Consider the following 23,910-nt stretch of genomic DNA (forward strand, 5'->3'; position numbering starts at 1 on the left):
TTTAAAGGTCTTAGAGTAGATGCAGGCTTAATTGCCTTTCCCAGTTGAGGGGGACTGAAGTGCATCTTTGTGGAAAGTTACAAGAAAATGAGTTTGTGTTATAGTTTCAAATAGCATATTGATTTTGCTAAGGAGAACTTTACATCCATTGCCTGTGAAATTTCCAGAAATATTTGAGAGCACAGATAAATTTTTTATGTGAAACTTTGGAATTTGGATGTTGCAAAAGCACACATTCTTTCAGTCATATGCATATACATTCCTTCTAGCTTCATCTTTTGAGTATTTTATCCTTGCTCCTTCTCAAGCTTTATTTTTCTTTCCTTTCCTGGACTGTTACCTTTTTCTGTCTGTGAGGGCCTTAAAGAAGAAATTCAGGTTGTATTCTTCTTGAACAAAAACTGGTGAGCTAGTACAATGCAACATGTCAGCCTTCATCTTGTCAAGTTACTTAAGTTTTGAGGCTCTTTTGCTTAATTTTGGGTTTGCTTAATTTTAAATCCCAGCATGGACTTCTGAAGGTATGCCAAAGTATATATGTTCAGTGTGCCCTCAGTTACTAGAAGTCCAGCATTTTAGAAGCTCATTCTTAATGAGCAAACTTCACAGTAGGATACAGGCACTATCCTGTTGTTTAAAAGGAGTAATTTGTTTACTTCTGGAAAATATGAGAACTGTGAAGGAGCCAGTGTTGCAAATCTGCTGTAATCAAAACCCAATGAGACTCATCAGGAAAAACCTCCACCATATACTACTGAAACAAAAGTTTAACAGATGGGCCTACTGAGATTATTTTTAGACATGTAAATTGGCTGAATGTTAGGAGTAACACTTTTCTTACTTGAACTGCAACCAATGCTTTGTCAATTTTTTTTCTGCCTAGCCATTCAAAGATTAGAGTGTTTTATAAATATTTCTCTTTTTTGTCTATAAATTTTGTTTTCAAGATCTACAGACATGAAATAAATAATTTTTTTAAATAAAAGTGGATTTTTTTTCAACAGTCAAGAAGCAATGCAGTATGCTCTTAAACAGATCCATGGAGAAGATAATTGAAGGCTGTTAAGCAAAGCTATAGAAAATCAGTATACAATACAATCACAGTCTCTGTCAAGCTTTATGGATAACCTACTTTTAAAATAGGCCCCAAGAGCAGAAAAATTGCAGATTAAAGAATATGCTTCTATGACTTAGGTTCTGTTGCTTCTGAAGTGTGATTTTCCCATAGCTCTGGAGAGGTTACAAGTAGTAAACTGTCTGTTTCTTGGTTGCTATGGAAAAAATGAGGAATTTGAAAATACAGAAAAAGAAAGCAGCAATTGATCCTGGTGTTACACAGGAACATCTGTCTGGAGTTTCAAAGGCAGCTAGCTATCAGCTGTGGCAGATTTTTCTGTCTGGCTGTGTAAGGATTGTGTGAGCTTGTTGTGTCTATATTGAAGCTGCTATTGTTCTCCTGCTGTGAAATGACAGATGGACATGTCTATCCTGAGAGATCTGCAACTTTTGGCTGACTCCTAGTTTCTGAATCCATGCATAATAGAGCTTGCTATAGTCCTTCAAGTGGGAAGAAAAACAAAAATAGAAGAAAAATCCAAATGAAACATATGGTGCCAGGCTGTATTGTGAAATCATAAAAAGTAAATTGCTTTCTTCTTTTTGAAGGCAGATGAATTGTTTTTCTGAATGGAAGCTATCAGCTTTTACTTTTTTTTTGTTGGGATGTAACATATCTGGTGCATATGTATGTATATGTTTTTCTTTGCCTCAGATAAGACAAGTTACGGTGCTTTTCTAGTGTGGTCACATAAACAACCAGGACAAACATGTGGAATCTGAAAAGAACAGTGATGAAGGAGACTAAATTGGTTGAGATGCGTGGAGGGCATGGTGTCCAATTCAGAAATACATGTTTTGTTTTCTAATGACATGAATTCACATGCCATTAGGAGCATGTTAATTAGTTTTCCAATTACAGGAGTTTGTCTTAATACGTAGCATAAATGTATGTTAATTGGGTAATAAATATATTTTATGGTTCTGAAAACTGTTTTGTCTGACAAAATCTTGTTAAAAACATTCATCTCTATTCAGCTCAGGTAAATATGTTTTGGTCTTGAAATAAATTATTAAATTAGAATCAAATTTTAAAAAAAGGAGATGGAATTACCACTGGTTTTGAGACATCTGTTGGGAAAATACAACTGATTAATCTGGGTCACTGTTACAATGTAAAACTAGATGCTGATGCTTACTCCTCAGTTTGCCATTGTTTAATACAAACCACCAGCATTTTTGCTTCTGTGATGTTTTCTCTGCAAGTTTCTGAATTGTTAAGGTCTACCAAAAGAATCTGATAGCCAAGTAATGCACCACTGTAATTGTTTAAACTGGGAGCTATAAACCACCCTTCTAGACTAAAGGATCTGTATAAACAAAGGGCTTATTTAATCCTGTGCAAAGAAACATGTAATGAAGAACTATGTATTGTAGAAGGGGAAAACATGGAATGTGCTCTGGATCAGCATAGTTTTTCTTTTCCAAAATGTTTTGTTATCGTGTTAATAGAAAATGCATATTTTTAAGGCTGTGGAAAGACAACAAATTAGTTAAAAGCTTGTTTTGGCTTTCCTCATGCTGTACTTCAGGTAGGTAGGTATGTTACAGCTCACCTCTCTGTTACCATTAGTTCCTTACAGAACAGTTGAAGGAACTGGATGGGCCAGGATGAGGCAGTGTGATGTGTATCTCTCCCATGGGCACACTGTGGTCTGCTGGTGCAAGTGTGTTGCTCCTAAACAGAGGGTCACTCAAAGTCAGCCAGTCACTACCTCTTTCTTTTTCTTAAACTAGTAGGAGACTGTGCAATCCGATTTCTTCAAGTGCAATATTCTGTGAAAAATGATATTTCTTTCTGCTAATACATAACTTTAAAGTCAAAACAAATTAGTTCAATTCAGTGCAGTGTAATTGAAGTACAGTATAGATACTATAACCTTGATCCTATTCAGTAGAATTTTGATCCATATCCCAATAAAAGGATTTCTGCTTACCTAAATTGATTTTTGCCAGTGTGAATTGAGAATCCTTTTCAGCTGTGTTTCTGGATGACTCATGTTAAGACATAGTTGATTTTTCAAGTCCTTGTTGAATGGTAAGGTGTAAATAGGTACTGCTGGCCAAAAAAAAAAATCAAATTGTGAATTTAATTAATGAAACATGGACACTGTGGACATCTGTGAGAAATAAGAGTTAAGACATTAGCTGATCCAGTCCTCCTTCATCCATGTATGTTATTGTGTTTTTCTCTAGCTTGTTAGTATTTGTTTCAGTTCTTCTAAATGTGTTAGTTCTTCTAAATTCTAAACATTAACTGTTCTAGTGGTATGCTGTCTGATGAGGTACAGCACTGTACTGGCAACACACAGAAGATGTGAGGTGTTGTACTTTCTCATGTATGTATTGAATACAGCAAACTGAAATTGTGCAGAAACTGCACAAGTAGTATCATAGGCCCAAAACTTATCAAGTGAAAAGAATTAATGTAGATATTTTACTGGTGAATGGAATACTGGTAAAAGGAGGGACTCTACTATTATACTTCCTGGGCTACAAGGAAGCTTGTTGCTACAATATGTGAGTTAACTCAGCATCTGTAGAGTCAGTAAACAGTGCTGGAGAATAGAGCCAGAGGGCATAAATTCTAGTAATTGGTGTCTCTTGCTCTTGGCTTTATTTTTCTTTAAAAAAAACTTCCTTCTCTTTAATTTTTCTTCCATTAAAAAAAATGAGACAGAGAACACCTTTTTGATATGCCTAGGTTAGCGTGACCTTTTATAATTAAATTATTTAAATAAGTACACAAAGGATGGGATGGTTTCTGGCAGTACCAGTAGGTCACTTTAACTGATTGGTGTGTAACAACACACAGTATCTTGTTAGTGGAGCCATGTTTTTGTGTGTAATACAGTGTGTAGCCCACCTGCTAGGTAAGTTGCCATTTCCATTTACTTGAAGGAAGGTGCAGAAAGACAGAGTGCCTTCTTGCACCTCCTGCTGCATTCCCTGTGTCTTGCCAGGCTGCATTGATATTTTTGGAAAACTTGACAGGGAATTGATAGTGCTGACTGCAATTGAGAGCCAACAGGGGACTTCTATTAGCACAATGTCCTCCTACTATGGCGGTAAGGAGTACCTTGGACTAGAACAGTGGAGACAGCAGCTTCCTGCACTTCCTCAGCAGTGTAGATAAAGGCAGTACCTGAGTAGATCCAATCTCCCTTGCCAAGCCTGTCCAAAGGGGCTTAGTAAGTTTTTCACAGGAGTTTTTTAAAACTTCTATTGACCCGCCCTGTTTTATTGCCCCTCAACAGGCTTTTGAAGCTAAGCAATAAGGTTAGTGGCTTAGACCACTTTTTTTACTATCTTAATTGAAAGAAAAAAACCCAAACAACCAACCACAAACATTTACTGCCTTAGGGGCTATAAGTGCTTCAAACTAGTGGCTTGTTGTTGGAGTTTGTTTGTGTGTTGTTTTTTTGTTTGTTTGTTTGGGTTTTTTTTGTTTTTTGTTTTTTTTTTTTTAAATCTAGATAGCGAGGAGTCACACTTAATGAAGTCCAGTTCTCATAATTTTTCCCTTTCTCCTATTTAAGGTCTGGTGTGATCAACTTATGTTTTTCTTTCACTGATTTTAATAGCTAAGAACTGGAAGATTGCTAAACTGAAAACTCAATGTTATAATTTACCTCTTTGTCAGGTACTAGTACAAATATTCAGAGAGTCTTTGAAACAACAGGAGAGTCTTCAGAAGACTGGGTAGGGGCAAATGTGAACCTATACTCCCTACTAATTTATTAGATGAATGAATGAATAAATAAATAAATAAATAAATGTGTATTGTAAAAGTGCTGTGGAATATGAAGGTAATTGTAAGCCAGTCAATAAAACCTGAAAGAAAAAAAGAATTACAAGTTGGTCAATGAAACCTTAATCCCTGCATATTTTTTTAAACAAGTTATTAAAGAATTGCTTTATAAGCACCTCTGGAATAGTAAAATTGATAAGCAACCAGTCTAGATTTATCAAGAACCAAGTGTGTCAGGCAATTTCAATTTCCTTCCTTGGTAGTATAGCTAACCTAGCAGATAGAAGATGAGTGGTAGATAGATGAGGTATCTTGACTTTATTATTTTTTCATGCAGTGATTGTGTGTGATATTCTTGACTACCTCACATGTCATTCATAGAAGAAGGTGGGGAACTCTACATGAAATCATTGTAAAATGACCACACAAGTGGTTGAGAAAAGCTCTCTAAGTGTTATTAATGGTTTACGGACTACTGAGAAGGCGTTTCAGATGGGTCCAGTGTATCTTCTAATTTTGTTCTGTATTTTTATTGGGTATGTAGTTAGTAGAACACTGAGAATATGGTAAATGGCTACCAAGCAGACCCTATGAATCCACTTGTTGCATATAAGGAGTCATGACATGTAAGTAGCCAAAGCAATCCTATTATCAGATGGCCCAGATTCACTATACAGGGTCCTGTGCCTCAACTGGAAAATTTAGATGGATCTCACATGGGCAAAAGGATGTCTAAAAAGCAATTGCTTTGACAATTTGGAGAGACAGTGTAAACCCAATGAATTGAAATTCCAAAAGATGAGCACAACTTGCTATGTTTTGCATGCTTCCTGGAAGAGGAATAAAAACTTAAATTAGTCTAGCGAGTGAAAATCTGGAGTTTATAGTTAAAGGACAAATACACCTGTTTGTGCATCTGAAATACATAAGTAAGGAATGCTGCATGTAAGGGGACATAGTTGTTATTTTCTGTTTAGCACTAATGGGGTCTTAGAGTGCTGCACATAGCAGCTGTAATAAAGTGCTTTAATACTATGACCTGCAAGAACATTTTGAAGGGATCGACTGTTTAGTCTCACAGGAAAAAAATGAGAGCTGTGGCAGATGTCTCACAAAAAGTTAATATCTTTATAGGACGTAATTGTCTTCCATTATAAGTAGAGCAGAAAAAAAATAGTATAGTTTGAATGGATTATAAAAAAGTAAGAACTGTCCTAGATACGCCATTTTCTGTGGCAGCTGACTAATACCTGGTGTCTAATATGTGATTTATCCATTTACATATTCTCAATAACTCATTTCCTTTTGTTTATTAGAAGGGACAGGTTCTCCCATGTCACATAACTGGAGATGGGGAATCTCAGTAACAGTAGGTGTCTGAGTCATGCTAGTTTTCCAGGCTGAAGTGTTTTTGCCATTTCTGATGGCTCTTGAGCATAGCAGTGAATGGAATCTGGCCAGCAAACTCTGTCCTAAAGAGCAAAATCCTATTTCATTATCAACAGGTGATGACAAAATTAAATCTGGATTGGTGTATTGTCTTCCCCATAGAAAAGATACTGGATTTAGCCTCATCTTTAGAAAAAGTTTTGAAAAATTCCTGTGTACTTAATTTTTTCTTGCTTTTTAAGAACACAATAAATTGCCCTACCACTAAATAAACTCCTAAAACACCCGCAAATCCACCCCGTTGCCATGTAACTGGACTTGATTGGCCAGTTTACCAATGTTCAGATAAATCTGAAGGAATTATTGATCCTCATGGAAGTTTAGTAGTTAACCATATTAAAAGTGACGTTTAGTACACGAAGGGAGCAGAAGTTGGCCTAAATTACTACTTGCTCCTTATACGGGGATCTGTGCTGTACTATGCTGTTCCTCAGGTACAAGCTATGAGGTCCACCTGTTGAGGCTTAATTTCCACTGAAATGAAAAAGCTTTCTAAACCTGGACCAAAATTTAACCTCTTTGTAGAATACAGCCTTGGCTTTTAAAAGTGGTTTTACCTAATTTGTTTTCTTGTTTCAGAGTTGGCTATGGATCATGGCTTGTTTCCCAGTAGTGAATAAAATCACACATATGAGACAACCAAAATTATATTCCTTATTTGCAATTTTTGTTTCTCACAATAATTATACATAACTCTGTCTAAATCTGTTGTGTCTTACATTATATCATGCTGTTCACAGAAATAGTGATTAGTGCTGTTTGTAAACTGGTAGAGAATTAAAGAGTCTAATGTCTGTGCCTGTTGCTTTGTCTGCCTTCATCTGGTATTTGGCATATTTTCCTGTATTTCATGAGAACAGACAACTAGGCATATTCCAGTTAGGCCAAGTGTCCATTTAGTTTCCTACTCTTTCCAAAGGCGGCTAGTAAACATGCTTAGGGAGAAAAATGTATAAAATGCATGGAGTATATGTAGTAATTCTTTCCCATGTTTAGGTCCCTTAATTAGTGGTTTAGGAGTGTCCTTGGTTGAACACAGGCATTTGTGTTTTCAATAACCAGCAATGGGTCTGTCATTCAAGAATTTAGGTTTTTCTTTTTGAGTCTCTTTATACATTATGTATGTCCAGTATCTTGCTGCAATGATTCCATAATTCAGATATACATTGTGAAGAAAAAGCATTTCCTAGCTTATTACAGATCTATCATTATAGTAACCTGCCCACTTGACTTTGTTGTGAGAAACGGATCCTTGTTGAATTTTCCATGCATCAGTCATTCTGTCAGCCTCTTGTACACTTCTCCTTGGTGATTTTTCTTTGCTGAAGGCTTCCAATCACTTTGGGCTTGGAAGGGTTGACATTCTTTTGGTGAAGAGTCAATCTCACAAGACTGTGAAAGCATCACCATCCACTTGGTGGCCAAAGCACTGAACTTTTTTACTTTGTTATCAGTAAAACAGAGTGAAGATTTCTTTAATTAACTAAGATCCTATGAATTATGGGTTAGATGACATATATAAATTAAGGAGGAATGAGATTGTAGATCTGAAAATGATGAAAATTTCCCCAAGTAATATAATACTGACGTTCCTCCCTTTGTGTGCTGTACATAGTCATTAACAGTGGCTGCTGTTATTGGATGGAAGTTATTTCCACAGGCATTTTTTTGGTGCCAAAAGCACAAGTAACAACTGTGTTTTTATGGTTTCTCCCTTTATTTTTATGTAAAAAATTGAGAATAATGAAGGCAATCTTATAGTATTTTACTTTGTTTGAAAAGCGTGTTGACAAATGAGTTGCCTCTCAGCTGGCGAGGCCGAGATACAAATTCAGTTACATAAATTTCATTTAAATAGGAGCAAAATTACTCTAAAATTAAAGAAATCCCAAACACTTGCTTTTCATTCCAAGGAAAATCATCCATTTACCTGGTCATGAACTGGATCTGAACTGTGACCAGTGTGTTGAGCCTGTAAAAGAGCTCTCTCAGGTATCCTGGCTGTCCAGTTGTGCCTCTTTTTTCCCCTATGGGCCAGCATATGGGCCTGTCTGTGGTTTATCAAATGCCTTATTAGTCCCCATCCAGCAATGCTGCACCTTTATGGCCTTGCATGAAGAAGTGAGTGTATTTGGCATGCAGTGGTGGAGAGGGCACTGTGGGTGTTTGTTGTGGCAGCTTTGGCTCATGCATTGGCACTGTGCAGTGCAGAGGGTTTGGGAGCAGGGAGCAGTGGGCAGGGCTGGACACTGCAAGCACTGCTGAATGTCAGCATGTTGAGCATGAGCCATGGGTGTTGGGAGAAGATTCAACAGAGGGGCTCTTGGGACATGGTGGAGAAGTGTCTGAGTCTTCTTTAGTATTTCAGTTCTGCCTGGAAACTGCATAATTCTGTGGTGATAGAGGATAAGGACCCTGCATAGCACAAAGACCTTCCCACCAGTGTAATTTGTGCAGTCCTAATGCCAGGCATTATCCTGGGTTTCTGTGCTGGGGTCTGTAAGTGCTTCTTTCTCTATGTAATTTTTTTGTTCAGTTCATTGATTTTAGCCACCAGCAGAAAGCAGACTTCTCAAAGCTTGATCAGCTGTGAAGCATGAATCTGACAACAGTGAGCTTTGTTAGTAGTAGTGGAGCTCATGGATTTGCTTGCTTTAATTAGTTTTCCATAGCTGAGGAAATCTTTGCCGTATAAGGGTTTATTTCAGATGCAAGTTTTCTATTAGCAGACAAACGCTATAAATTTTAACTAAAATAATTCAGACTTCAGTCCTCTAAAATTCAATGAAACAGTTCTCTTTGTTTTGTGTGATTACTTCATATATTGTATTAGGAGCTTTAGCATGAGAAGGAGTGGATAGATGACTCATCTGTCCTTGCTAGGTTGCATGAAAGATACTGTGTATTGTGCAGTTTTCAACTCCAGGCTAGAAGTTCCAAGTCTGTGCTGACCCTGTGATGGTCTATAATGTGTAAACCTGGAGCTGCATACCTTGAAGAATTTCCAGGAAAGACTGCCAGAATGCAGAATAGGCCAGGTTGGCAGGGACAAGGTGGGACAAATATGTGGCCTGCTGTGAAAAACTAAACTTAAAAGTCAAGGAAAAATGTTTTATGGGTCTTTCCTCTGCACATTTATCAATGTTTTAAGTTACAGAAGTCAAAAACAAATGATGAGGTTTGGCAGGTGTACTAATGCTAGTTTCTAGCCCTGTGATCATAAATAATGAGTTAAAATGTGGGGTTCTTTTTAGTAAATAGCTTGTAGTATTATCTAATAATTCACACAGTGTTCGAGTTAAGAGTATTACAATCCATTAGCTCTTCTCTGTTTGAAATTTTAAAATGTTCCTTTTCTTTATAGACAGATAATTCTGACTGACAAGGCTTATAAGCCTTGAATTTAGTATAGAATTTAAATTTTCTTTGTCTTTCAAAATTAAGTCATTCTCCAGTAGCCAGTAATAGCCTAAAGTTATTAACACATAAGCAGGAGCAGTTGAATTAAAGCAGTATTTAGCACTTCTAAAAATTTACTTATCATATATAATATTTAGAGGTTGGGTTATTTTTTGGTAGCCAAGTGATTTCATATTATAATTCTATACTTCCTTTGCCATTGATAAATACCAGTCAAAGAGCAGTGGTTTGGGTGGGGGGATCTTTGTAGCCCGTTTCTAGGCATTGTTCCAAAATACACAGCTAAAATACTTCATAGATTTTGTTTAGAACAGGGCCTTTAATGGAAAGATGACTGTTGAGTCTTTTTGGTGCAATTTTGCAAATACTTGATGCTTGTTCTTTCCTTCAAACTCAACATGACATTTCAGCAGTGGAGCTGGCTGTTAAAAATACAAAGCTTGTCCTGCGTACTGTGCTTTAAAGAGGATCAGTGGGGCTGTCAATTTTTTTATGAATATGTGATGCTTTTGGAGAAATCTGGTAATGAGAGAAAGAGGAGAATACATGAGAACTAATTGTGTGGAAGGCTCAAGGTATCATCTTGCTGCAATGAATGTGGAAAGCTTCCTTTGGACTGTTTTGGTAAGGTTGTACCCTTATCTGCTCCTCAGTGCCCATGACTGAAATTTATGATGCATGGTAGATGCCTTTAGGCAGAGAATGAGCAGTCAGCTTTTCATTAATTTGTAACAGAGAGACTGGTGGGAATGTTGTTCCATGCTGTGGAGAGCTTGTAGTGAATTCCTTCAATGTTAAGCAAGCTAAAAATAATTCTCTAGAAAATGTATGCTTTAGCTAAGCCCTTTGTTTTCTGAACATACATTAGAACAGAGATTAAAACTATATAATGAAAGTAAAAAGAGCATCACATATACTCCTTCTCTTTATTGTAATCTTGAAATTATTAAGCTGTTGAATACATTTAAGTAAAGATTTAAAATTGATCAGTACTATTTGTATAGCATTGGGGAATTTGTCTATGTGCAATCTAAAGATCATGTTAGAAAACTTTTATGGTTTTTTAAACTCTTTGTAGCTTTGCAACTATTTTTACATCCCTTTTCTATATATTGATTCTTTGTGGGGACTTGGATGGAAGAGCTGGCCCATATGTCTGCAAGTAGGTGACTTGCTGAATCCAGTGGCTCCTCATGGGCAGAGCAAAGGAAGAATTGTGCACTGGATAAAATCAGTTTCCTTTGCTACTGTTTGGAGGCATAAAGTTTCCAGAAATTTTAGTTTCCACAGGAAAGGGAACAAAGATGAAAGCCATTGATACAGCCCTTCAAAAACAGTGGTGGAATGGGTCATAGAGGGTGGGTTGCCGGGGTGGAAAGAGGGAGAGAGAGAACACAGCTGTTGAAAGGAGCAGAGATATTGTAGCTGAGGGGCCAAACAAAGCTAAAGGAGTCTGGTTGCAAGCAGAATGAAAGCTTCTAAAAAGCAAGCAGTGCATGCATATGAGGCATCTTGGCTGTACATTAATTTCTTGATCAGGTCACCAGGTACATTTAGGTATGGGAGCACTGAAGGCAACATGAGTATAGTCTACAATATTTCTGTGAAAATAGAATGTGTTTGTATTCTTTTTAAAGTAAATTTTTTAAATGTAGATCTCTTCCTTGCCTCATAGAACAAAGATGTTAAAATGCTGGAGGAAATTGCATAGGTTTCAGTCTCTGCATCTCCTTGAGGAGTAAATGGACCATGACAAGGATGTTGAGGGAAAGAAACCTTTTCCCCATGATCTCACACTTTACTGGCTTGGAAGCGAAGCCAGAACTGTAACCCTTTCCTGAAAAAAAAAAATTTACTGCATTCTTGTTTTGCAAAGGAAAAGAAAAAAAAACATTACTTGAGTATTAAGATGCTGTTCTGCTCCCCACGTATGTCGTCAACAAATCATTAGGGGATTTGGCTGTGAAGGTGTGTTTCTGTGCTTGCTTCGAGGTGGTTCAGATTGTCCCACCTCTCCTGGCCAGAGGGGCTGGAACTGGCTTGGTCGTTAGCATGTGGCCATTCTGTCTGGTCCTGCCAAAGCTGTGCCAGTGCACAGCTGGGAGCTCAGCCCTCTTGGGTGGTGCGGAAAGGGATGTTGGCCCTGATCGTGTTACTAGCACTGGAGGAGAACAGAGTGGAGATCTCATCTCTCTTGCAGACACAGTTCTTATGGCCTTAAACACTGAACAGTGGCAAACCTCTCCATGGATCTCATCTTGATCTAAACATTTGCTTTTTGTGTTTGTGTTGGGGAGGATGTGAGATAGGAAATTGCTGCAAGCTGACCTATTATCACAAATTTAACCTGGTATGTGCGTCCATGAATGGATATCCATAATAATAACTGTTATTAAACCAGTTTTACTTTGCTAGCCTAGTTTCTCAGAGCAGAGTATACTTTTGAAATCACTGTGGCAGCTGGTTGTGATTTGTTTTGGTGGTTGCAGCATAGTTTGTGTCTGAATTCAGGAAGAAAGAAAATTAAAATAATTGGGTGTGAAGTTAATCTGCATAGCATATAAAATGAACTTTATGCACATCAGAACATCTCAGCCAGGTGGATTTTCATGGTGTTAGGTATGTGAATAGAGTTGCTGTCACTCACCTGGCTGAGAGTCTCACCTTGCCTGTCTGGCAGACAGAAATCCTTAACTTTTTTTTTTTGGTGTAATACAAAGAGTATCAAAGATGCATTTATCAGAAAAACTCTTCCTTAAAATTCAAGCAGGAAACAAGTGGAAATCCCATTGACATTGTGTTGAACCAGGAAAGTACTCTTAATTTACAGATATTGTTTTGACTGAATAGAGGAATTTATTTGTTTTGTAAAAGGCAGTAGAAATACTTAATTTAAAAACAAGCATCATAAACTTAATTTACATTGTCTGGGACAATGTAAGCATGCTACTTACCCAAAACACTTCAATGAAGGAAGTGTGTCCTTCCTGCTTTACTAGGAATCAATGTTTTACTTTAAGTAGTAGTAATTTACACAATCTGTGTATACAATAAGCAATATAAACTGTAAAGGATTGAAAGGATTTATTTGTCCTTCCTCATGACAAGTGTCTTTCATCTCTTTACTGCACACAGCCTCATTACTAAAGACTTGTATTCATCTATATGAAAAACACTAGTAGCAATTTCATGCTTTCTCATTCTCAGGCAATAGCTTTAATTATCAGTTCTTACTATTTAGTACTTATGTTAATTGTGGCTTAAAAGTTTTACTTGACTGCTGCATAAATGTGGTATAGCAAGATGTCATGGAAGCTTTTTTGTTTTGTACGAATATTAAAAATTTCTCTTGGCCCCATGCTTGGCCTCACAACTTTCCTGCACAAGTCTCAAAGTTGTTCCATTTTTCTGCTGGAAGTGTTAAGCATAATTATAATCTCATGCTGAATTTTATAACAAAGACTTTTGTTTTATAATCTAGACAAAAGCATTCAATTTGTTTTATACAGATATTCATGAAATGGGTGATTAAAGAAAAGGATTTTTGCTTCTCTTTGCCTTTATAAGTAATGAAGCACATTCTGCCACTTTTCCTTCTCATTCAATTTTTAAAATAAATTTCTAAATGCTAAATAACCTTATGACATTTTCACTTTAGATAATCTTGGCCACAAATTGAAAAACTTTACTCCAAAGTTAAGTTTCAAAAGAATTTTTGAACAAAGTTGTCTTTTCATACATATAGAAAGATGGGAGTAGCCTATCAGTCTAGGACAAGATTCCCAAAGAAATGGATGTTTTCCATAGAGCTGAAAGGAAAAACAAACAGAATTTTTGTCTATGACCAGACTGTTGGTATAGAGATGAGTTGTTGGGACACAGGCTCTTTAGTACTGTGGATTAAATTTTACCTGTCTGAAAGGCATTTTTGTATTTGTATCCAACCAGTTCATTGCTATTAAGAACTTCTTTAAGTCTTGTCCACATACTGTTTGAACACAGAATCACAGGTGTGAAGATCCAGACTATCTTCCAGGGTCATCATCAGACAGCACCTCTTGGGCTGTCCATTGTGTTCACTCTTCAGCAGTGTATTGTTTTGGCAATTCAGTCCTTTGAATGCAAGTGGACATTAAACAAAACTGTGAAAAATTTTCAGTAAGCAGGGCTTTGCCCTTCAGGCAGACTGTGATGCTGCAATATAGTTTTTGACCCAAAAAAAGCGCACCAGAGTAGTGGTTTCCTTGAATGTTAGTAATGTAATTGTTCAGTGGTAGGTAGTTAATACTATTAGTTAAATTAAAGCGTCAAATGAACTAAAATTCAATAAAAAGAATTTTGGCTGCATTGCTAAGATAAACCTGAAAATTATGAATACTTACTTTAATGAAAAACCTGCTTTTTGTTGCCTAACATTATTTTACATAAATATAATTTTATAAAAGCTTCCAAAGCTTCTGATTTTGAAGATGCAGAAATAGATAGTTTCTATTTTGCTTGTTCAGTAGTAGCAGCTACCTCTGAATTTCATTCTTGCTAGCTGATAATTGTAGTCAATAAATTTTAACAAGCCAAATGTGATATGCATATTAATACTACTCAAAGTATGAAGAAAAACCCCAGTTATAACTAAAGGACAGGTGAAATTACATCCATGGCCTCTTAGGTTCTTTAGTTCTGGTCCACTTTAAAGGACTTTTAATATTGTGAGAAGGAATGATCAGGAAGAAGATTCCCTAATTAGGCTTTTAAAATCACATACAAATAATTTTGGAGTTTGATTGTAATGTAATCACAGAAATTTTGAGTGTTATTTAGAAAGACAATAATGTTGATAATTAGAGAAAATGAAGTAGCATTTATTTAATTAATCTTTGATTCTATTAATTTAAAAAACACTTGTTTCAGGAGTTGGATGCTGGTGATTGAGTCTGTGGGAAGCTATTATATTAGGCACAGAGATTTGAGAGTCAAGCATAATAGCAATGTATGCTGTCATCTTGTCCAAAACTACTTGTCTTTATTAAAAACAAATAGTTTAGGCTATAAGAGTTAAAAAAAAAGAGATTAAACTCTCCTTTTAGACATACAGTCTTTCAGAAGAACATGTGTTGCAGATATGTGCTATGTGCACATATACAGCATATAGCTATATATGCTATATATGTATATGTATATAGCTATATATGCTATATATGCTATATATAGAATATAGCTATATATATGTGCAGATATGTACTATATATGTACTATATATAACCTGTTGTAAGAGATATTAATTCACATGAATACCTGAGAGAAATGTTACAAATGCCTGAAATACACACCTAGAAATTAACATTATTTAGTTTCTGTGGCTCTTTTTAAAGTTCAGTTGAATTTTGAGTTAAATATAATCTTTCATCAATGTGCTTATGACTAGTGTCTCTCTAAAACCACTTTTTGCATCTAAAGTATTATTAACAGAAATATCATAGAATAGTTTGAGTTAGAAGCGTCCTTTAAAAATCATCTATTTCCAACCCCTGTCATGGTCAGGAACACTGTCCACTAGACCAGGTTGCTGAAAACACCATCCCTGAACACCTCCAGGAATGGGACATTCACAACCCCTCTGGGCAGCCTGTTCCAGTGCCTCACCACCTTCACAGGAAAGAATTTCTTTCTAACATTTAATCTAAACTTCTCTTTTAGCTTAAAACCATTCTCCTTGTCCTATCACTATGTGCCTGTGTAAAAAGTCACTATCCCTCTTTTTTAGAAGCCCCTTGTAAGTGCTGAAATATTGCAGATATGCTGTATTCATAAGACAAAGAAAAGACAGATGCTGTTTAATGACTGAATTTTTTTAAGTAGCATTTCCTCTAAATGACTTGCAATTTTTGAAGCTTGAACACTGCACCTGGGTGGAGAATCTTGAATGGCCTTATCTGGATGAATTTTGTTTCCAGAAAATGGGAAGAAGTTGCAGAAACTTGGCAGGGTTTATTCTAGCATATTGGTATCCTTTCTGGGCATTCAGTGTTTGTGAAGACTATCCTGCCTATGACTTGTAAAGACACATAGTTCCTTTTAGTGAAAACTGTCTTTCTCTTTACATGTGTCTCATGTTTCCAATGTCCATCCTCATTCCTTATGCTTCTGTAGAGGCCACAGAAATGTTGAGCAGCCTGGAACATCTTGCCTTCAAGGAGCTGGACCTGCTTAGTCTAGAAAAGAAGAGACTGAGAGGGGATGTCCTCAATGCATATAAATATCTCAAAGGCAGGTGGTAGAGGATGGTGCCAGACATTTCAATGATGCCCAGATACTGGACAAGGACCAGTGGCAAAAAACACAAGAAGTTCCACCTCAAGATGAGGAAGAACTTCTTTATATTGAGGGTGGCTGAGCACTCAGCAGGTTGCCCAGGAAGACCATGGAGTCTCCCTCTCCATGACATTCAAAACCCACGTGTTCCTGTGTCCCATACTCTAGGTGGCCCTACTTTGGCAGCGGGGGTTAGACCAAGATGATCTCCAAAGCTGCTTTCCATCTCTAACTATTCTGTGATTTTTGTGAATGCATCATTATACATAAACCAAGAGTTTTGTCCTGTGATGAATTTAGTTTCTGCCATGCTTCTAGATTAGTCTCTATAAAAACCTACTTCTTCCTTAAAAATAAAAAAATGGCATTTATGAATCCCAACTCTCTGAAACATCTTAGTGACATTGATTCATAATTTGGAAGATGAAAACAGCTTTTAGGATCTCAACGGTGGGTGCCCTATCAATTTAAAAGATGTTTAACATTGTTTGAGACGACTTATTATTTAGGACTCTGTATAGATGAGTAGCAGTTCTCTCTGATTTCTGGTGGCCAAAAAGAACCCCATCTTTGAGAGCTATCATCTTCAATTTGTTTAAATAACTGGAAGAAAACCTGTTGTAAATTTTTGATCTATTTCAGAAAGCCTGGGATAAGGCTTTTTAATATAAGTAGATTCCATGTTTTACACATTTGGACATTTGGTTGATGTGTTAGTGGAAGACTTTAGAGTTTCAAAGAAACTGAAGATGCCATTTTGCACGAGCAAGCAATTTTTCAGTCAAAGTAGTACTCCATTCTCAAAAAAGCCTAAAATTAGAATAACTAGCCTTGCTGTTGCTCAGTTTAGTTATTGTTATAATAGAAGTGAATGTGGTGTTGAGCATTTGACAAATTCCTCAGCATATGTGATAGAATAATATGTCCTTCTGTGTTGAGTACCTGTCATCTTGTGTAGATATGAAAAGGGGAATTGGTTCAACTTTGCATATCAGTGTTCCTTTGATGCAAATTCTCCACTGATTTTTCTTCATTTGTAATCCATACTATTGTATGTATCCACACCATATCATTGTATTGGTGTGGAGTAAAATTAAGTTCCAAACCACTGTCTTCCCTCCTGTAAAGTAAAAACAAACTATTTTCTTGCTTCCTATTTTATTTCCTCAATTTGCTCTTTATTGCTTTGTGTTCATCGCTTCTTACTTCACAGGAGTCATTAAATAGCTGCTGTGATTTTTTAAGAAGATATGAAGGGACTTGAATAGGAATTTCTTTTCTGTCTCAGGATGTTAAAATCAATTTGGTCACTGCATGTTATGGTGTTCTTCCTCCTTCCCCCACTGATGGAAACATGAGTGGTTTAATCTAGCTCCAAATTGCGGAAACCCTTTGCTCTTAAGTCAAAAAACTGAGTGTAAGTCTGTGAATCATTTTATGAAAATAGTGGATCGAGTTTCAAGCTTCGAGTCCCTGCTGATACATTAAATTCTTCATGGTATTGGCAGGGAAGAAGCAGGGGACCTTTCTTTAGCTAGATAAATAGAAGTGTCAACTCCAGATGCCTGAGGGAGACACTCCAGACAAGCTTTTAGTACAATTACAGAAGGACAAAGTGGAAGAGACCCATGGGACTTCTATGTGTATTGAATTTCATTTAGCTTTTTGGTCACAATTGGAGAAAAGTCCTATAGCAGTGTTTAAAGTAGATATGCTTGTAGCCTTCTGGGTATAAATATGGGGATGTGGAGCTTTTTGTTTTTTGGGTTTTTTTTACATATGCATGCATATGTTATATTTATGCAGTAGTATTTTAGGAAATGCTGTTGGCAGTGGGTACTCAAGCTAAAAACATAGAAGTACCTCTCTTTCAGTGACCACAGCACATGGAAGAATCAAGATCCTTCCTTGGGACATTTCCCAGCAGCTGAAGTGGACTTGTTCGGGACTGGTGCATAACTCAGCAGCATGGATGCTTACCTTTGGTGCTGTCCTGACATCAGCAGGATTGTATGTGTAGTGGGGAATTTAATTTGTTCACCTGATACTCTGTAGACAGTTGATAACTTGTCTGATCTTCACTTGCCTCAAAAAGCCTTCAGTGATTCTTTACATAAACGCATTTATAATCACAGATTAGAACTCAAAGTCATTATTGTTTGCAGTTTGTTGATGGACATGGCAATCATATCTGCCTTATAATTGGACAAGGATTTTTGTTGTATTTTAATCTTTAGCCAAGCCATATTGCTTATCCTTTTAATGTTGTAGTGACTTTAGTTCAGATTTGTTAGGAACATTTATTTGAAAGCACAATGCTGTCTGATCACATCCTCTGCATTATAAATCTTGCCTTTCTGATCTCTCTAAGTTACATAATGAAAATGAGAATTTATAATTATAACATGCAGTGCATCCTATTTATGACTTCTAATTAATGTAATTGATTATCATATGCATTTTAAATTGCTGTCCTAATTAGGTAGTGTCAGCAGTTGTGTTGAGGAGAATACTTTCAGAACCCATCACTGTCCTTTTCTCTAGAAGACAGACCTTTTTTTTTCCTTTTTACATAAATTTCTTTTTGCATAAATTATATGAATTCTGTTATATGAACTCAATTTCTTCTGCACTTTTCTGTGTTTTCATTTTAGGAAATTTCTCTCTTTCTCATTCTTGTTCTTCATCTGCTTCGTCTGCTGTGACACACTGGCCACATGGTTTAACCCAGGTTTAACCTGGTTTCCACTCTCACCAGTACTGGGGAGTGTGTGTGGGCATACCTGTGCATGTAACAGAACTCAAAATAATGACTCTTCTTATTTTAAAATAAAAGGTTATTATTCTGTTTGGTTGGTTGGGTTGAGGTTTTTGGGGTTTTTTTGAGCTTCTGTTTTTGTCCATATTTTTAATCACAGTGATTGTGTAGAAAAGTTTGAAAACACCTTTTCCAATGTGAGGGAATTCCATATCTTAGACATGTGCCCTTTTAAGAAAACACCAAGTATTTGGAAGTTCACAGTACCATGTTCACAGTACCCTTGGCAGCAGTATCTGGTTTCTTTGTGTGTGAGAGAACTGAAATTTTGGCCCTTCTCTGGGTCATTCTTATATATAACTAACTAATAGTCTACAGAAACCCAGAATATTCTGAGTTGCAAGGGGACCCACAAGGATAATCAATTCCAACTCTTCAGTGAATGGCCCATTAGGGGGTCAAACGCACAGCCTTAGCACCATGCTCTAACAAAATGAGCTAGTCTTGACAGTTTACTTTAATCCCAGTATTAATTAGAATTTTTTTTTTAAACATCATTTTTCATCTACCCCGAGCCCTCCCTGTGAATTTTGCTCAATCAGTGTACATAATGTAACTCTTGTGCTTGTTGTGTGTGGAGGTTAGATGAAGGTACAAGTGATGTCATAAGACCATAAATAATGTAGTTAGAAGTATCTGGTCAGTAGAAGTATTAGTCCAGTTGCCTAAAATACAGAGGAAATTTGGACTGATATTTTCATAGTTTCTACTGCTCTTCATCTTGAGGACTTACTGGAGGAAGCACTTGTTACATTTAATGGCTGTAAGTGGATCTTTTCTTTTGTAATTTCTTCCATCATTTCTTGAGCAAATATGGAACTAAGCATCCAGAGCAAACTGTGGCAGATTTCTTCAGTATAACTGTGTCTTGCATAGAAGTGCTTTCTTGAGCCTAACATTTCCCAATATGCTTTGATGCTGTCTGCACTTGTTTTGACAAATACAGTGAAGAGTTGCTATCTAGTCTTCCTTTCTGTGCTTATCAACATTTTCTAGGGATCAAAAGAAAATTCACCCATATCATTTAAATCTGTGATCTGTTCAAAAGATGTCAGTTATAGCCTGGAACATTCTCTCGCTACTACAGTGCTCCATGTCAAAACAATGTATTTTGTGTGTTGTAGTTCTGCAGGAATTTGCCACTTCTGCATAACTTTTAAAAGTTACCTGATAGGCCATAAAATGAATCTTTGCTGACTGGGTAGAATACTGGGATGTGAAATTATGATCTTTAGGAAGAAAGTCTGGATTTTGCTTTGCCTTCTTAGTTATAGATGATGACTTCTTAAGAATGTATTAATCATTTCCATCCAAGAGCATCTTATTTTTTTTATCTGACTTAGAAAAGCAACAAAAACATTCAGCAAAAAAAGCTGCTTAGACTCATGGTGTTTTGCACTTTGGGATACTATTACACATGCTTGCGATTATCTACTCTGCAAACAATTGTCAGAAAACTTCATCTGTTTTCCAAGTCCCACAGAAGAACAGATGTGGAATTAAGTTTCAAACAATGTACTGTTAATCACTTACATCTGGACACGAAATGAACTGGAACTCAGTGGGAACTGATTGGACGCTTTGTTAGTTGAGCATGGAGTGGAGAATTTGCATTGTTCTCAGTCTTCAACCTCTGAACAGCCCTTTGAAAACAGTACTAATATATGAACAAGACAAGGATCTGTTTCAGATATTTAACTCTTTCTAGAGAGCCAAAACCTTAGGGGACCATCTGAATGGAGCTGGACTATACTATGTGGATGAATATGGAAGAGTGATTGTGTATCTGTGTTAAATTTTCATTTGTTTGAGAGCTCTTTTGATGCTGTAAAGAATACTGAAGAGTAGCTGCATATCATTTGTGTACTTTCAAAAACAATTACTTAAACCAGTCAGCTTTGCCTGTAAGAGATTTAAAGTGCATGTTCAATTGCTGGAAAACCGTAAGAAAGCAATTATGCCAGAAAACCTACTCATGTTGTGTTCTAAACCTTAGCATTCATTGGAAAAATCACTTTAAAAGGCAGCTCATATAACTACTTCAGAAAGCTAGTTTTGGGGGAGAAAGGATCACTATCTGGGGACTCTGAAACTTAGAGCTTCAACTTTACAGAGTTCTTATTATGAATCAGTGCGTTAGAAGGTCACTGAGACCTAAGTAATTTTTGGATTCTTGTTCTTTGAAATACTTTTTTCCCTACTTGATAAGAAAACTCATGGAAAAAGACCTGTTGATATTTGTTCCTTGTGTGATTTCCCTCTTTGAAGTATATATAGGTCTAGAAAAATAGTACCTCCTCATAGGAATCTGCATTTTCTGCTGCTGTCAAACTGAATCTGTTGTTAAAATGTGTAGCTTACATACATGTGATTATTTTCAGTTACTTGATCCCATGTAGCCTGGAAATAGTTTGCCTTCCTGACCTTTCAAAATGAAAAAGGGAGTGGGGGTGTGAAGAGAAATTTATTGCTTCTTAAATCTGATGAACTTGATTAAACAGACAAGATTATGTCATATATCAGGGTTTATAGTAGTTCCTTAAAAGTTTTTAAACTCCCTTAGATATTTAGCCTTATATTATATTAAAAGGTTAAAAAGGGTATGAACTCAGCTGTGTATGGTTTTTGGCTTGAAAATAAAAGAGTTGCCCCAAAACTTGAAGTGGGGCTTGAGGAGATTGGTAATGGTGCATTTTCCTGCCTCCCACAGAGTTCTCCGCCTTACTGCTTCATTGGCTGTTCCTTAACTTCTCACCTTCAGGTTCATCATTATGTTTATTCTGGTAGTAATAGCAAATGGCCAAAGCCAATTAAAATGTTAATTCCTACTAAGATAGCAAAATACAGTGTTTTGAGAGGTGGAGAGAACAGAAGGAACTTTCAGAAATGTTTGTTATGTTCCAGAGACATGTTGTCTCTTAGCTTGACTTTTGGAGAGATCTGTGAAGCTTAGACCAAAGTTTATATATTCTTTAAACAAATCTTTCATATGGATTTCCTAGGGCTGTTTTGCTTGTGCTTTGTGAAGTGACCAATTTCTTGCTTTTCTTTGTTTTTGGGGAGGTCTACTTGACCTTAAATTTTCATGTTTTCTTTCAAAATAACTTTCTATCATGGATATTATTTTGTTTATATGCTTTGCAGAAGAAAAAAAAATATATAATAACACTCAAAATAAACATCTTTATAACCCCATATCTTATTTTTTAGCCTTTGTCTAGAATGAAATAAGTGGCTAAGTATTTAATGTTCTTTAAATGTGGCTTTGTGGATGTGGTCGATGTAGACATTGTGTACGTTATCAAGATTTAATAAATGTAGTTGTCTTCTGTCTTTAATAATCAAAAGCCTGGGATAATAGGTCTGTATGGTGCTAGTAGAACTCAAATGAGAAACAGCATTTTTGGTGTGTAATACTTTGAGACTATTTTAAATGGGTTTAGATTGCATGCCTTGGTTTTAACAGGGGGGTTTGAGACAGCTTCAAGCTGTTTAACACATTTTTGCTGAGAGGTGAGTGGGAGGTATCCTAATATACCTAAAAAAAATCATTGGATGAGAGGGCCTTTAGCAAGGGAGTTTGTTCCCTTGTTATGCTTGTGTTGTTCCCCATATTATGTTTTGTTAATTTGTTAATTTTGTTAATTTTATGAATTTGTTTCATCATGTCATCAGCCTCTGATAAAGAACTAGAGAGTTTTCTTATCTATGCTCTTTTTCTTATTGTCAAAATCTTGCTCTTTCAGATGGTCAAGAACTTATATCTCAATTTTACTCAGAAATGGATGTTAAATAATAATAATTTTTAAAATATTTTGTGGTGTTTAAAGGATATTTATAAAATATATTTATAAAATATATTTATAAAATATATCCTTCTTACAAAATGCATACTGTGACAGTCTTTGAAGAGGATGTTACTGACTACAGGAAAAACTAAACCTGGATTTTCTGTTTGTATTGCCAGAACATTTCTGAAAAGATTGTTTCTCTAGCAGTGTTTTAAGTAAATTTGCTTCAGAAAAAGCTTAAAATGGAAAAAATTTAAAAGGCACAAAAAAGCATCACTGTGGTATACAAAACCACAATTAATGTATTTTTTAGTTGCTCTTCAATTCCCACCATCCCCAGGACTAGTTAATTCTTCCATCCACAAATGAAATATACCCTTTAACACTTACCAGGCAGTGGCTAGCTCACTTCCTCTTCCTTGGGTTAGCATCAGAGGAGTGGGTTTGTAAGGCCCAGCTGGAAAAGCATGCTGGATGGAAATGGCTCAGGACTTTTGGAGGTCTGCAGAAAATGCAGGGTGTCCTCCAGAGCTGGAAAATTGGGCAGATAGTACTTGAGTAAGGATTTTCATTTCTGTAACATGATTTTACTGAAATGCTCAACAAAGGCGTGTATAATGTTGCTTAGAGTCTCATCTCCATTTAGTTTTTCTTACATTGGGTTTGGGTTGTGAATTTTGGTTTTTCTTTTTTTACAAGACTGAAGAAGGATTCTGGGACATGAGCTGTAGAAGAGCTGAATACAATTTAATGTGTAATTAATATGTAATATTTTTAGCCTTGAATTAAGGTCTTGAGTGTGTTAGGTGGATAATGACTAGATAAACTATTGATAGAAGGAAGTTTGCTTTGACATCAAATTGAGTGGCCTAAGCTCAAGATTTTGTCATTTAGGAAAATCATTGCATAAGTCACTGAAGTAATTCAGGATTAAAAAGCAGTTTTTCAATGGAAGAAGGTCACAGGTTATACCTCTGGGTGCTTTAATTTGATAAACTGCTGTTTGTGTGTATATTTTTATTGCTTCAATGTAGATGAAATCTGCGAAGAAGATGTGGAAGTTAGTTCAATGTAGAATATATGCATAGAGTAAACAATTTTGTTTTCCTGACACCATAGAGAAGTTTGAATTTGTATTTGGAGAACTCTTAACAGCTTGTGTCTCAGTAAGTTGGGCCCCAGTTCTGTGTTTGTTAGACATCTTGTCCCAAATGTGAGGAAAGGTCAAGTCTTAAAGCAGATATGGTTTTATCTGG

General features: G+C 36.3%; 1 protein-coding gene across 1 annotated transcript in view; it reads left to right on the forward strand.

Annotated features, from left to right (window-relative positions):
- Positions 1 to 23,910, forward strand: part of ARSB (arylsulfatase B) — a 187,520-nt gene that overhangs the window by 114,544 nt on the left and 49,066 nt on the right. The window lies entirely within an intron of this gene.

Source organism: Passer domesticus, chromosome Z (assembly GCF_036417665.1).
Source record: "Passer domesticus isolate bPasDom1 chromosome Z, bPasDom1.hap1, whole genome shotgun sequence".
NCBI lineage: Eukaryota > Metazoa > Chordata > Aves > Passeriformes > Passeridae > Passer > Passer domesticus.